At 38.2% G+C, this 14592-nt stretch overlaps 1 pseudogene; it reads left to right on the top strand.

Annotated features, from left to right (window-relative positions):
* Positions 1 to 87: 87 nt before the first annotated feature.
* LOC149158375 (ADP/ATP translocase ER-ANT1 pseudogene) lies at positions 88 to 1016 on the top strand (annotated as a pseudogene).
* The last annotated feature ends 13576 nt before the right edge of the window (positions 1017 to 14592 follow it).

Here is a 14592-nt window from a genome sequence, read left to right as displayed (position 1 = left end):
ATGAAGAAGGAGGAGAACAGAGATGGTAATGGGCCCTTGGGGTCACATTAATCTTTGCCCTCAGAGAGATTTGTAGCAAGCTTCTTGATGGGAGGCCTGGCAGCTGTGGTGTCAAAGACAGCTGCAGCACCTATTGAAAGAGTGAAGTTGCTGATGTAGTACCAGGGTGAATTGCTTAAGAGGGGTCGCCTTGCCTACCCCTATAATGTCATTTGGCATTGCTTTGCCCGAGTAATGCGTGAGGAGGGTCCTTTGTCTTTCAAGAGAGGCAACGGGGTTAATGCGATCTGCTACTTTCCCACTAGGCCTTCAATATTGCATTTAAGGACTACTTTTAGACTTTTCATGGGTACTCAAAGGAGAAAGATGGCTACATGAAGGGGCTTGCATGGCTTGCAGGGAATATAGCTTCTGGCAGTGCTTTTGGTGTAACCACATCTCTTTTTCATATCATTTGGACTATGCACGCAGACAACTTGGTACAGATGCATAGAACATTCAAGAAGGCAGTCAACGCCAATATAGAGGATTGTTGGATGTCCAAGAAGACCATTGCCAGTGATGGTATTGTAGGCTTATACAGGGGCTTTAGTGTTTCAATTATAGCCATCAATGTATATAGAGGGCTATATTTTGGAATTTATGACACAATGAAACCTGTGATTCTTGTTTGATCCCTCAAGGGAAATTTTCTTGTTAGTTTCATGCTAGGGTGGAGTGTGACAACAATTTTTGGTATTATTGAATATCCTTTTGATACACTTAGAAGCAGAATGATGATGACTTCAAGTGAAGCTATTAAATATAGCAACACCATCCATGCTTTTCAACAAATTGTACACCAAGAGGGCATTCGTGCCCTCTTCATAGGAGTAACAACTAATATTATGTTAGGAGTAACAGGGACTAGATTTCTTGCACTATATGATCAACTTCAGCTACTAGTTCTAAGTAAGTCGAACAAGTCAATATTGATATGTAGCGAATGCATGGACAATGTTTGGAAAAATGTCTGAATGGGATTTGATGTCATGGAATACTTGATTGTTGGACATACTAAAAATGGGTATTTCCAGGAGGCATTAAGGCTTTATGGCCGGATGCAATGGACAACTATAGAGGCGGATCATGTTACCTTTTCCAATGTACTTGGTGTGTGTGCTGGACCAAAAGCTCTGCAGTATGGAAATGAGGTGCATGGCCATGTAATTATAAATGGGTTTGACCTAGAGGACCTTGTAGGGAATGCTCTTCTTACTATGTATGTCAGATGCAAGTCCATTGAGAGTGCACAATAATTATTCGATAGAATACCTGAAAGAGATGTGGTGTCATGGACTAATCTTGTAAAGGGATATGGCCAGACTGAGTTTGAAAAGGTTATGATATATTTTACAATCTTAAGCCCAATGTATGCCTTCTCATATAACAATCACATTGTCTAAGATAAATCAGTTTTTCAGATAAATTTTGTATCTTTTGGGTGAATTATGTTAGGCCAGGTAGAATCTGCCATGCATAGCTTCTCTTGAAATCTTCTACACGCAGGCTTAAATAACTATGCTCTTCTAACACTGTGTTTGTGAATATCCAAGTAGAGGAACATTTGCACATATTTTCTTGATAAAGATAGAGTTCCAGCGTTAAATATATGCTAAGTGATCTAATTGCAGGTTGTGGAGATTAAGAATCAAGATATAGTGTGTCGTGTCAAAAGCAATGCAACTCTTTTTGGGTCCATTGTTTACAATGCATGCCACTCAAGTTCATATTCATCTTCTGACACTGAGTGATATAGATAAGCACGTAAGTAATTGCAAGCATGGATATTACTGTGTTAGTTGCCAATATAGTTATAATTTTTTTAGGCAGAGGGTCCGTGGTCATGACAGACTGGAATTGTTTTAATGCTTCAATTTCATTTTTAGCACATAGAGCTACAATTGGGTAATGTCGAATGCTTTAGTTTTTTGTTTCAATTGATGGGTCAAAATTCACTGTTTTTTCTAGGTTTTCAAGTTAGATATTAATGAATACTGGCCATGGAAGAGTCATCAATGAAGATTTCAGAAATGTAAGAGTTACCTAAATATGGGTTGAGAAAAATGGTCTGTGTGAAGCCTAATTGGTGTAGAATTTATGCCAATATTAAGCACGTAGAAATTTTGTAGGTTGCATGGGCATAGATTGTCACCGATTTCAGAGATTATTCTTTTCCCTTTGGCATTATTTGCCATTCACACAGTTTGTGTTGCTTGGTTTAGTTGTGTTTTGGTCATGAAAGTGTGGTTTGCAGTGAGCAAAAGTCTTGAAAGCTGTCTATCAACTAGAAAAAATATCAGAAGCAAACTGTGATAACATTCATATTAATAAATAGCCAACAGATCATATATCTGACATTAAATTATCAAGAGAGAAGGTTCAAAACATACATAGTTTCCACATAAATGGCAGTATTCTTCTATTACTTTTCTTCAAGGATAGGGCATTGTTTCAGAGAATATCCCTAATGAAATCCATTGAATTAATATATGAATTTAGGGTATCATGGTTCAGAACAACATAATGTTATAATGTGAAGCCAATGAGATTACATAAGATTACCCTGCTCCTTTCTTACTAATTTTCTCTTTATAAACTAGCCATTTGGAACTTTGATGTTACAAATTCAAATTCTAGTATCATCCACCTGGTTAATTCTCATCTTGGGGCATCTGCAATCTTTGATGACATAATGCCTTTAGAAGCACACAATTTGTTTGAATACCTATCCACTAGTTAGTTTGTCTATGCTCATTATGGTAAATTGGATCTTACACCTTGAACATTCTTTACCTGTAGTTTATTAAATCCAATGGCTGATTTTTTGGTTATCAACCACTTGATTAATTATCACCCAGGATAATCTTTGACAACATAATGCCCTCTAGAAGCCCATAGAATCAATTTTTTAACATATTTTCACTCTTTTTATCACTAGGAGTGCTCAATTCAAACAATGGTGAGACCATCTAGATGTTAGAAACCTAATGCTAATTTTCCATTTGTACCCAACCTAATGAATATTAATATTGGTGATAACATATCTTTAAAATGGACATATTGAGTTAATTTCCCTTATATAAGGGTCTTCCTTATTTATTCATAATCTTTGAATTTCAATTACTTCATTGTTCTCATCCTTTGTCAAATGTTCATTAAGCAATGTTAGAAGACAGTATTGGCTGCCATCAAGGAGCTTAGGATAAACCTTATAAACTAAAAGCATGCAGTCTGTATCTAACATGAAATCATAGTGTCAACTACATTAATTTGTGCATTTTCTAATTGTGGTAACCCTTGCTCTTCAAATATTAGATTTTGCAAGCTTTGATCTGATGGAATTAATGTAACCTTACAAATTGTAGGGCACTAGTCTATTTTTGTGCTAAAGTGTTGGAAATAATACTGAGAGTGGGGGGGGGGGGTGAATCAGTATTATCAAATTCTTTTCAATATACCTTCCAGTTTTATACTTTGATTTATTCTTCAGATATTGATCATTAATTTGTATGTCAGTGCCATATAATAATGAACAAGAACAAGAAAAATAGATAGGTACACCAAAGAACACCAGATATAAGGTCGAAACCTAATGTGGGTGAAAACCACCTGCTCCAATATGTCTCTATCTTCTTTCAATTAGAAACTTCTTTTACAAGGATTTTGTACTGGTGCAATCCTTTACCAATACGTAGGCTACAACCTATAGAGAGCTACAACTCTCTCTCGTTTTCCAGTCTCTCCTAGAAGGGAGCCACAAACCCCTTTGCTCTTTTACTTCTTTAAGGACCACGTTTCATTAATTTTCAAACTGGATCCAAGAAGATCAAATAATCATCAAGTACATGCAAATCACCCAATATCCTTATACAATCAACCAAAGAATTACCCAACCTCTCAGAATGCTGTAAACAGAAAAGTACTACCAGAAATCTAAACCCAGAACTCTCCAGCAATAGATAAAAGACAGCCAACAAATGTTTTAGGATAGGTCCGCAACTTCACCAATAGTGGCTTGCGAATACCCGCAACTCTTCTGTGTCTAAACTGCGTGGATCCGCACCTCGTCGGTCTACTACTCTGTGTATTTCCGCACCACTCGTTCTGCTGCCCTACGTACCTCTCTCACATCCGCACCTGCACTGTTTGTCTGACAGCGTACCTCCGTAACTTGTTCTTCTGTTTCCTGCGAACCTCCGCACTGCGTACCTCGCACTGCACTTTCTGCTGCGCTGCGTACCCCTGCACTGCGCTTTCTCCTACGCTGCGTGCCCCCACACTCACGCCGTGGATAGCCTGTGAGCCTCTAATAAGGGCCAAATTAACATTCTTCCAATGTGCCATAGATAGCCAGATCCACAGATCTGATCATGCGCCCAAGAGATCATGACTTATCAATAGATTTTCCTTAAGTTCTCTCCTTGATTTAGATCTAGCTTTTAAAACCAATCACCCAAACTTTCAGATCTTAAGATATTCAAATTTCACAAGTGTCTAGCCAAGAGATCTCTTTTCCTTTTTATAGGCAAGCCCTTATTCAAACCATGGGACAAAACCATCGAAAACCAATACAAGGGATCCAAACAGGGGTTCAAATAATTTAGATCCTATACCACGGGCCAAAACCATAGGATCATGAACGACGGGCTAAATACCAAGGGCCAAACATAAGAAACCCCACATGAGCGTGCTTCTCTGCATTGGAGTGAGTGAACTGGGGGACCGCACCTTATGAACAGATAACCTGCGGGTATGTCCGCACTTCCTAGACGGCGAACCTGCGGGTCCACACCTTACGAACGATGCACCTGCGAACCTATTATTTTCCATCATTTTGAGAGCCTGAAATAGAGTTTTGCCACTTGCGTGAGTTGCCATCAAGTACAACACCTGTACCAGAGAGCCAAACTAGAATCATAATGCCAACAATATCTCCCTTTGGACTTGATGGCAACCTCAATGTCCTCAACGTCATTATCCCCCTTTGACATCAAGGGAAAAGGGTTATGCTCCCCCTGAGAACATGATTAGGCCTTTGATTTGTTGATCATGCTCCCCCTGACTAAAGATCAGATCTGCAAACAAAAAATTTCTTCAAGAAGAACCATAATCCACCATACACCATACATGACCGCGAAAGAGATAGAGACATATTACAGCAATATTTAGATCAACATCCATGTTCTCCTTCTGTACTTCCTCCAAGATCTTCTACCATAATGCCAACAATGCATTATTAGAAGAATATATGCTCCCTGTGAACCTGTGCCATTCGATCTTCGACCAATCCGCACCCCAGCAAATGTACGCGTATACCCCATCTGAAACTTGCGTACAACCAACAATCTCTGAAACAGATGAGATTCAACAACAGGATGATGCATCAACAACCCCCAGCTTTTGCCTGAGGTATTCAAAGGTCTCCCTGGGCAATGGTTTGGTGAGTATATCAGCAACTTGTTCCTTAGAAGGAACATACTCCAACTTGACCTTTTCTTCAAGCACTTTCTCCCTGAGAAAGTGATACTTGATCGGTATGTGCTTGGTCTTTGAATGTGTGACTGGGTTCTTTGAAATGCTGATTGCACTTGTATTATAACATAAGATGGAGAAAGGTGGAGTACAAGTGATCTGAAAATCTTGCAAGGTCTGCATCATCCAAAGGAGTTGAGTGCAACAAGATGCAGCAGCCACATATTTCGCTTCAGCTGTAGATAAAGCAATCGAACTCTGTTTCTTGCTGAACCAAGATACTAATCTGGAACCCATAAAGAATGCACCACCACTTGTGATCTTCCTGTCATCCAAGCTTCCAGCCCAATCTGCATCTGTATAAGCATGAAGTGTGAGATCTGTATCTCTAGGATACCATAAGCCATAGTTTTGGGTTCCTTGAAGGTACTTGAAAATTCTCTTCACTACCTGAAGATGAGTTTCCTTTGGATTTGCCTGAAATCTTCCAACTATTCCCACTGCATGCATGATGTCTGGTCGGGTACCTGTCAAATAATGTATACTTCCAATCATAGATCTGTAGGTTGGTTGATGCACTGCTGCTGATTCATCATTTGCACCGAGGCTACATCCTGTGACCATGGGGCTACATACTGGTTTTGCATCTTCCATGCCATATTTCTTCAGAATCTTCTTGAGATACTTGGTTTGAGACAAGAAGATCCCTCCTTCATTTTGTTGGATTTGCAATCCAAGAAAATATGTTAGTTTTCCAAGCAAAGACATTTTGAATTCTTTCTGCATCACCAAGGCAAATCTTTGACTCATGGCTTCTTCATTCCAGCCACAGATAATATCATCTACATACACAACAAGTATTAGCAATTTGTCATTTTCATTTTTTATATAAAGATTGCTATCTGCTGATCCCTTTGAAAAGCCTTGTTGATGAAGATATTTGTCCAAACGGTAGTACCAAGCCCTTGGAGCCTGTTTAAGACCATAGAGAGCCTTTTTTAGTCTGCATACAATATTTGGATCATTCCCAAGGATGAACCCATCTGGTTGCTCAATGTATACTTCTTCTTCTAAGTCTCCATTTAGAAAGGCTGATTTTACATCCATTTGAAATACTTTGAACATCTAAAAGCTTGAGAGAGCAAGGAACATTCAGATGGCCTCAAGTCTAGCGACGGGAGCAAAAGTTTCTTCAAAGTCTATTCCTTCTTGTTGAGCATACCCTTTACAAACAAGTTTGGCCTTGTTTCTAACTACTTCCCCATTTTCATTCAACTTATTTTTGAAGATCCATTTTGTCCCGATGACATTCTTATCTTTTGGTCTAGGAACCAACTCCCAAGTGTTCTTTTTTATCTGCTCAAGTTCTTCATCCATCGCCTTGACCCAGTGAATCTTCGCATGCCTCTCTTACATTTTGTGGTTCAGTGGAGGAGAGTAATGCCAAGTAGCTTGAGGCTTCTACAATTGTTCTTCTTTTTTGTACACCTGCCTCTTTCTGCCCCAAAATTTGAGATTCTAGATGATTCTTCTGAACGTACCTGGATGGAGTGTTCTCTTCTATCTTTATCTGTTCCTCTGGTACCTCTTGAGGTTCTTCTTCATCATTAATCTGATTTGGAGAGTAGTCTTCATCCTCTTCGATATTTTCATAATTCACTTGCCTAGGAATGTATCCTTTTTCATCAACCACTACATCAATGCTGTCAACAATTCTTCCAATTCTTTTATTGTAACACTTATATGCTTTGCTGTGGGGAGAATAACCAAGGAGAATGCCTTCATCTGCTCTAGTTTCAAGTTTTCCAAGCTGCTCATCATTATTCTTAATATAGCATTTGCTTCCAGAAATTTTGAAATGCTTTATTGAAGGAGTCTCACCATACCAGAGCTCATGAGGAGTTTGAGTGCTGTTCACTTGGACATTTGTTTTGTTGAGAATAACAACCACAGCAAAAGCAGCTTTACCCTAGAAGGTTGCGGGAGTCCCAGACTCATCAAGCATAGCACGAGCCATTTGTTGGACCATTCTGTTCATCCTTTCGACCACTCCATTTTGCTGAGGAGTCCTAGCTATAGATAATTCCCTTCTTATTCCATGTTCTTCACAGAAATCGAAAAATTCATTTGAGGTAAACTCCCCACCTCTATCGGACCCGAGGCACTTAATTTTGTGATCTGATTCATTTTCAGCCAAGGCTTTGAAAGATTTGAATTTTTCAAATGCTTCATCCTTGTGTTTCATAAGTCCCAACCAAACCATCCTGGAGAAGTCGTCAATGAATAATATAAAGTATTCTTCTCCTCGAGGTGACCTTGTCCTAAATGGACCACATACATCTGTATGGACTAGCTCAAGAGGCCTGCAGGCTGATCCTTCCTTCTCAGGGAAGTTAGTTCTGGTTTGCTTACCAAACTGACATGATTTGCATATGGTGTTGTTTGGAATTTTGATATCTGGAAGACCATGAACTGCCTGGTATTTCCATGCTTTCCTTATTTGTGAAAAGCTTAGATTCCACAACCTCCGGTGCCATAACCAATGTTCATCATCTTTGCTCAAATAGCATTGTTGTTGCCCCTCTTCAAATATGTATAGATTATTTGGAGTTCTTCTGCCTTTGATCACTATTTTTCCTATATCAAGATCACGAACGCTACATCCATTTGATCGAAATATTAACTCTGTTCCTTGATCACACATCTGACTAACACTTAGTAGATTATGCTTCAAGCCATCAACATACAAAACATTTCCAGCTTTGAACTTTTCTTTCAACTGAGCAGTGCCTTTTCCTTTTATGGCTGCAGGGGTATCATTTCCAAAAGAAACTTTCTTTCCCTTTTCTAAAGCAGTATATGATTCAATTTTTTCTTTATCACCTGTCATATGCTTCGAACATCCGCTGTCGATGTACCATATATTTTCTTGTCCTTCTGCATAAAACGCTATCCCACATCTTTCTGTTTGTGGTTCCTTTATCGTCCATATTCTGGTGCTTGAGGTTTGTTCCTTTGTTTGCCGAAACCTGCTCCTGCATTCAGAATCTTCATGACCGAAGTTATTACAAATAGAACATTCAATTTCATTTTCAAGAGTAGAAAAGTTGTTATATGTCCTTTTCGTAATCCCAGTCATACTTCTTTGTTTTTGAGCTTCTCTAGTCATGATTGTCTTATAAGCAACACATTGAGCTACTTTGTGACCAAAGTTATGGCAAGAGAAACATTGGCCATTGAAGAAACTTCTGCGATTATCAAATCTACCAGCCAAATGATTGTAATTTCTACTGTCATCCATTCTTGAATCAAATTGAGAAGATTTTGCTTGTGGCTGGTTGTAGCTTTTGTTCACCCTTAAGATGGATTGCCCCTGTTTTACCTGGTAGTCTTTGTTTTTTCTTGACGTAATGCGTCCTTGCCTTACCTAGTGATCTCTATTTGGCCTTTTCTCATTACTCCTTGCTGCATCAAGATAACTCTTTGAGGTGGATGCTTGAGAAGTTTCTCCATTATAACCCAAACTTGTCTTGATTAGTGGAAAACGTTGTACATTGATAATCTCCTCCAGAGTTTTAGATCCTTTAACAAATTTAAGATTAAGAGCCCTTGTTTTCTCAATTTCTTTTCTAAGGCCAACAATTTCACATTCTAACTTCTTAAGAGATTTTTATTTATCATCAAGTTGGAATTGCAAAGTATCAATGATCATATCTTTTTCTTCTAAACATATTTTGAGTCGAGAAATCTCTTCATAAAAACCATCTACATCTATAGCGTCCATGTAATCATCATCTTCAAAGGCCATTAAAAGTTTATAATCATTACCTCGTTCATCTTCGTCACTATTTGATAGGCCATCACTGTCTTCATGAGTGTAGTAACTTTTCTTAGTTGCATTCGGTTTCTTGTTCCATCTAACAGGTTCCTTCCCTTTGTCAATCTTATCCTTGTGAGGGCATTTGGCAGCATAGTGACTGACTCTTCCACAAGCAAAGCATTTGAAAGGTAACTTACCTCGGAAACGACCAATACCCCATTGAAGATTTCTGACAAAATTTAATTCTTCTTCTTCTTCTGACACGTGTCCTGACTCATAGTACTCTCCTTTACCTAAAGCCTTGAAGGTAGCTTCTATCCTCTATGATGGACCTCCTTTCCTCATTTCATAAGCAGTTAGAATTCCGTGCAGCTGTGACATTTTAAGGCTTTGTATATTTTCCTTTTCTTCTATTGCAGAAACTTTAGATTCAAACCTAGGGGACAAAGATCTTAGAACTTTTTCAACCACAACAGCCTCTTTTATTTCTTCACCCAAAATTTTCATACAATTAACAATCTCATCTACACGCAGAAAATAGTTAGCCACACTTTCATCATTATACATCCTGAGATTTTCATACTGAATCCTGAGGGTTTGAAGTTTTGCTCGTTTTACCTGATCATCTCCTTCATGGCTCAGAACAATCTTGTCCCATATCTCTTTTGCAGATTTGAACTGCATTACCTTGACAAATTCTGATTGAGATAGGCATCCTAATAGGGTATTGACCGCCTTTGCATTTGTTTCATATTTCTTCTTCTCAGCCGGATCTGTAGGAGTTTCTGATGGAAAAGTATACCATGTATCTATGATATCCCAGACTTCTGTACCAAGAGATTGAAGATAGGCAGTAACTCTTACCTTCTAATAAACAAAGTTTGTCCCATCAAAAATCAGTGGCCTAATTGATGCTTCCCTCTCGTAGTTGCTCATGATGGAAGATCTTTCTTCAAGTGATCAAGCTTCTTCTGAAGAACCTGCTCTGATACCAATTGTTGGAAATAATACTGAGAGGGGGGGGTGAATCAGTATTATCAAATTATTTTCAATTTACCTTCCAGTTTTATACTTTAATTTATTCTTCAGATATTGATCATTAATTTGTATGTTAGTGCCATATAATAATGAGCAAGAACAAGAAAAATAGATAGGTACACCAAAGAAAACCAGATATAAGGTGGAAACCCAATGTGGGTGAAAACCACCTGCTGCAATATGTCTCTATCTTCTTTCAATTAGAAACTTCTTTTACAAGGATTTTGTACTGGTGCAGTCCTTTACCAGTACGCAGGCTACAACTTGCAGAGAGCTACAACTTTCTTTCGTTTTCCAGTCTCTCCTGGAAGGGAGCTACAACCCCCTTTGCTCTTTTACTTCTTTAAGGACCACGTTTCATTAATTTTCAAACTAGATCCAAGAAGATCAAATAATCATCAAGTACATGCAAATCACCCAATCTCCTTATACAATCAACCAAAGAATCACCCAACCTCTCAGAATGCTGTAAACAGAAAAGTACTACCAGAAACCTAAACCCAGAACTCTGCAGCAATAGATAAAAGACAGCCAACAAATGTTTTAGGATAGGTCTGCAACTTCCCCAATAGTGGCCTGTGAATACCCGCAGCTCTTCTGTGTCTAAACTGCACAGATCCGCACCTTGTCGATCTACTGCTCTGCGTATCTCCGCACCACTCGTTCAGCTACCCTGCGTACCTCTCTCACATCCGCACCTGCACTGTCTGTCCGACAGCGTACCTCCGCAACTTGTTCTTCTGTTTCCTGCGAACCTCCGCACTGTGTCTTCTTCTGCACTGTGTACCTCGCATTGTGCTTTCTGCTGCGCTACGTACCCCCGCACTGCGCTTTCGCCTACGCTGCGTACCCCCGCACTCACGTCGTGGATAGCCTGTGAACCTTTGATTATGGCCAAATTAACAGCCTTCCAATGTGCCAAAGACAGTCAGATCCACAGATCTGATCATGCGCCTAAGAGATCACGACTTATCAATAGATTTGCCTTAAGTTCTCTCCTTGATTTAGATCTAGCTTCTAAAACCAATCACCCAAACTTTCACATCTTAAGATATTCAAATTTCACAAGTGTCTAGCCAAGAGATCTCTTTTCCTTTTTATAGGTAAGTCCTTATTCAAACCATGGGACAAAACCATCAAAAACCAATACAAGGGATCCAAACAGGGGTTCAAATAATTTAGATCCTATACCACGGGCCAAAACCATAGGATCATGAACGACGATCTAAATACCAAGGGCCAAACATAAGAAACCCCACGTGAGCGCACTTCTCTGCATTGGAGTGAGTGAACTGGGGGACCACACCTTATGAACGGATAACCTGCGGGTATGTCCACACTTCCTGGACAACGAACCTGCGGGTCCACACCTTTCGAACAATGCACCTGCGAACCTCTTATTTCCCATCATTTTGAGAGCCTGAAATAGAGTTTTGCCACTTGAGTGAGTTGCCATCAAGTACAAGACCTGTACCAGAGAGCCAAATCAGAATCATAATGCCAACATAAAGTTTATTGTGCGTCATGTGATTTGTTTCTGACAAGGTTTGTAATTTGATTTATTTATGTTGTTTGTATTTTGAAGGTTATTGCATCTTGGGGAGTTCACAACAACATTGACTTTCTTTCTTTGTCTTATGCACGACATGCTGAAGACATTATGCAAGTAAGAAATATGACATAAAATATGCATTCTTGCTCATGTTATGAGCTTGTGATGTTACTTCTAGAAACTATGATGGATCTCACATAAATTTTTTTTGTCAAACTATTTTTCTGGAAACAAGTTATAGCAACACCGTCCATGCTTTTCAACTGATTATGTGTTAGAAGGGAATTTGTGCCCTCTTCAAAAGAGTAACAACTAATATTATGTTAGGAGTAGCAGGGGCTGGAGTTATTGCACTATATGATCAGCTTCAGCTACTAGTTTTGAGTAAGTCGAACAGGATGTGGTGTCATAGCATATTGTGATTGTTGGATATACTAAAAATGGGTATTGTCAAGAGGAATTAAGGCTTTATGGGCGGATGCAATGGATATTTATATAGGTAGATCATGTTACCTTTTCCAGTGTACTTGGTGCGTGTGATGGCCCAGAAGCTCTGTAGTAGGGAAATGAGGTGCATGGCCATGTAATTAGAAATGGGCTTGACCTAGAGGACCCTATAGGCAATGCTTTTCTTAATATGTATGTTAGATGCAAGTTCGTTGAGAGTGCACAACAATTATTCGATAGAATGCCTAAAAGAGATGTGGTGTCATGGACTAATCTTGTAAAGGGATATGGTCAGATTGAGTTGGAGAAGGTGATGCTATATTTTACAATCTTAAGCCCAATGCATGCCTTCTCATATAACGATCACATTGTCTAAGATAAACCAGTTTGTCAGATAAATTTTGTATCTTTTGGGTGAATTATGTTAAGGCAAGTAGAATCTTCCATGCATAGCTTCTCTTGAAATCTTCTACATGCAGCCTTAAATAACTATGCTCTTCTGACACTGTGTTTGTGAATATCCAAGTAGAGGAACATTTTCACATCTTATCTTGATATAGATAGAGTTCCAATGTTAAATATCTTCTAACTAATCTGATTGCAGGTTGTAAGGATTAGCGATCAAGATATAGTGTGTCTTGTCAAAAACAATGCAACTCTTGTTGGTCCATTGTTTACAATGCATGCCACTCAACTTCATATTGATGTTCTGACACTAAGTGATACAGATAAGCACGTAAATAATTGCAACCATGGATATTATTGTGTTAGTTGCCAATATAGTTATAATTTTCTTAGACAGAGGGTCAATGGTCATGACTCACTAGAATTGTTTTAATGTTTCAATTTCATTTTTAGCACATAGAACTATAATTGGGTAATGTTGAATGGTTCAGTTTTTTATTACAGTTGATGGGTCAAAATTCACTATTTTTTCAAGGTTTTCAAGTCAGATATTAATGAATATTAGCCAGGAAAGAGTCATCAATGATGATTTCAGAAACGTAAGAGTTACCTAAATATGGGTTGAGAAAAATGGTCTGCGTGAAGCCCAATTGGTGTAGAATTTATGCCAATATTAAGCACGTAGAAATTTTGTAGGTTGCAGGGGCATAGATTGTCACTCATTTTAGAGATTATTCTTTTCGCTTTGGCATTATTTTCCATTCACACAGTTTGCTTTTCTTTGTTTAGTTGTGTGTTGGTCATGAAATTGTGTTTTGCAATCAACAAAAGTCTTAAAAGTTTCTTATCAATTAGAAAATATATCAGAAGCAAACTGTGATAGCATTGACATAAATAAATAGCCAACGGATCATATATCCGACATTAACTTATCAAGAAAGAAGGTTCAGAACATACGCAGTTTCCACAGAAATGGCAGTACTCTACTTTTCTTTAAGGATAGGGCATTGTTTCAGAGAATATCCCTAATGAAATCCATTGAATTAATATATGAACTTAGGGTATTATTGTTCAGAACAACATAATGTTCAAATGTGAAGCCAATAAGATTATATAATATTACCATGCTCCTTTATTACTAATTTTCTCTTTATAAACTAGCCATTTGGAATTTTGATGTTACAAATTCAAATTCTAGTATCATCCACCTGGTTAATTCTCACCTTGGGGTATCTGTAATCTTTGATGAAATAATGCCTTTAGAAGCACATAGTTTGTTTGACTATCTGTCCACTAGTTAGTTTGTCTAATCTCATTATGGTAAATTGGATCTTATACCTTGAACAAGCTTTACCTGTAGTTTATTAAATCTAACGGCTGATTTTTTGGTTATCAGCCACTTGATAATTCTCACCTGGGGCAATCTTTGACAACATAATGCCCTGTAGAAGCTCATAGAATCCAATTTTTAACATATTTTCCCTCTTTTTACCACTAGGAGTGCTCAATTAAAATAATGGTGAGACGATCTGGATGTTAGAATCCTAATGCTAATTTTCTATTTGTCCCCAACCTAATGAATATTAATATTGGTGACAAGATATCTTTAAAATGAACATATTGAGTTAATTTCCCTTATGTAAGGGTCTTCCTTATTTATTCATAATCTTTGAATTTCAATTACTTCATTGTGCTCATCCTTCGTCAAATTTGCATCAAGAAATGTAAGAAGACAATATTGGCTTCCATCAAGGACCTTACGATAAACCTTATAAACTAAAAGCATGCAGTCTGTAACTAACATGAAATCAAGGTG

The sequence above is a fragment of the Pinus tabuliformis genome, chromosome 5_2 (genome assembly GCF_031772625.1).
Source record: "Pinus tabuliformis cultivar Carrire ecotype Pingquan chromosome 5_2, CPIR1, whole genome shotgun sequence".
In the NCBI taxonomy this organism is placed as follows: domain Eukaryota; kingdom Viridiplantae; phylum Streptophyta; class Pinopsida; order Pinales; family Pinaceae; genus Pinus; species Pinus tabuliformis.
This window is presented reverse-complemented; position numbering and strand designations above follow the sequence as displayed.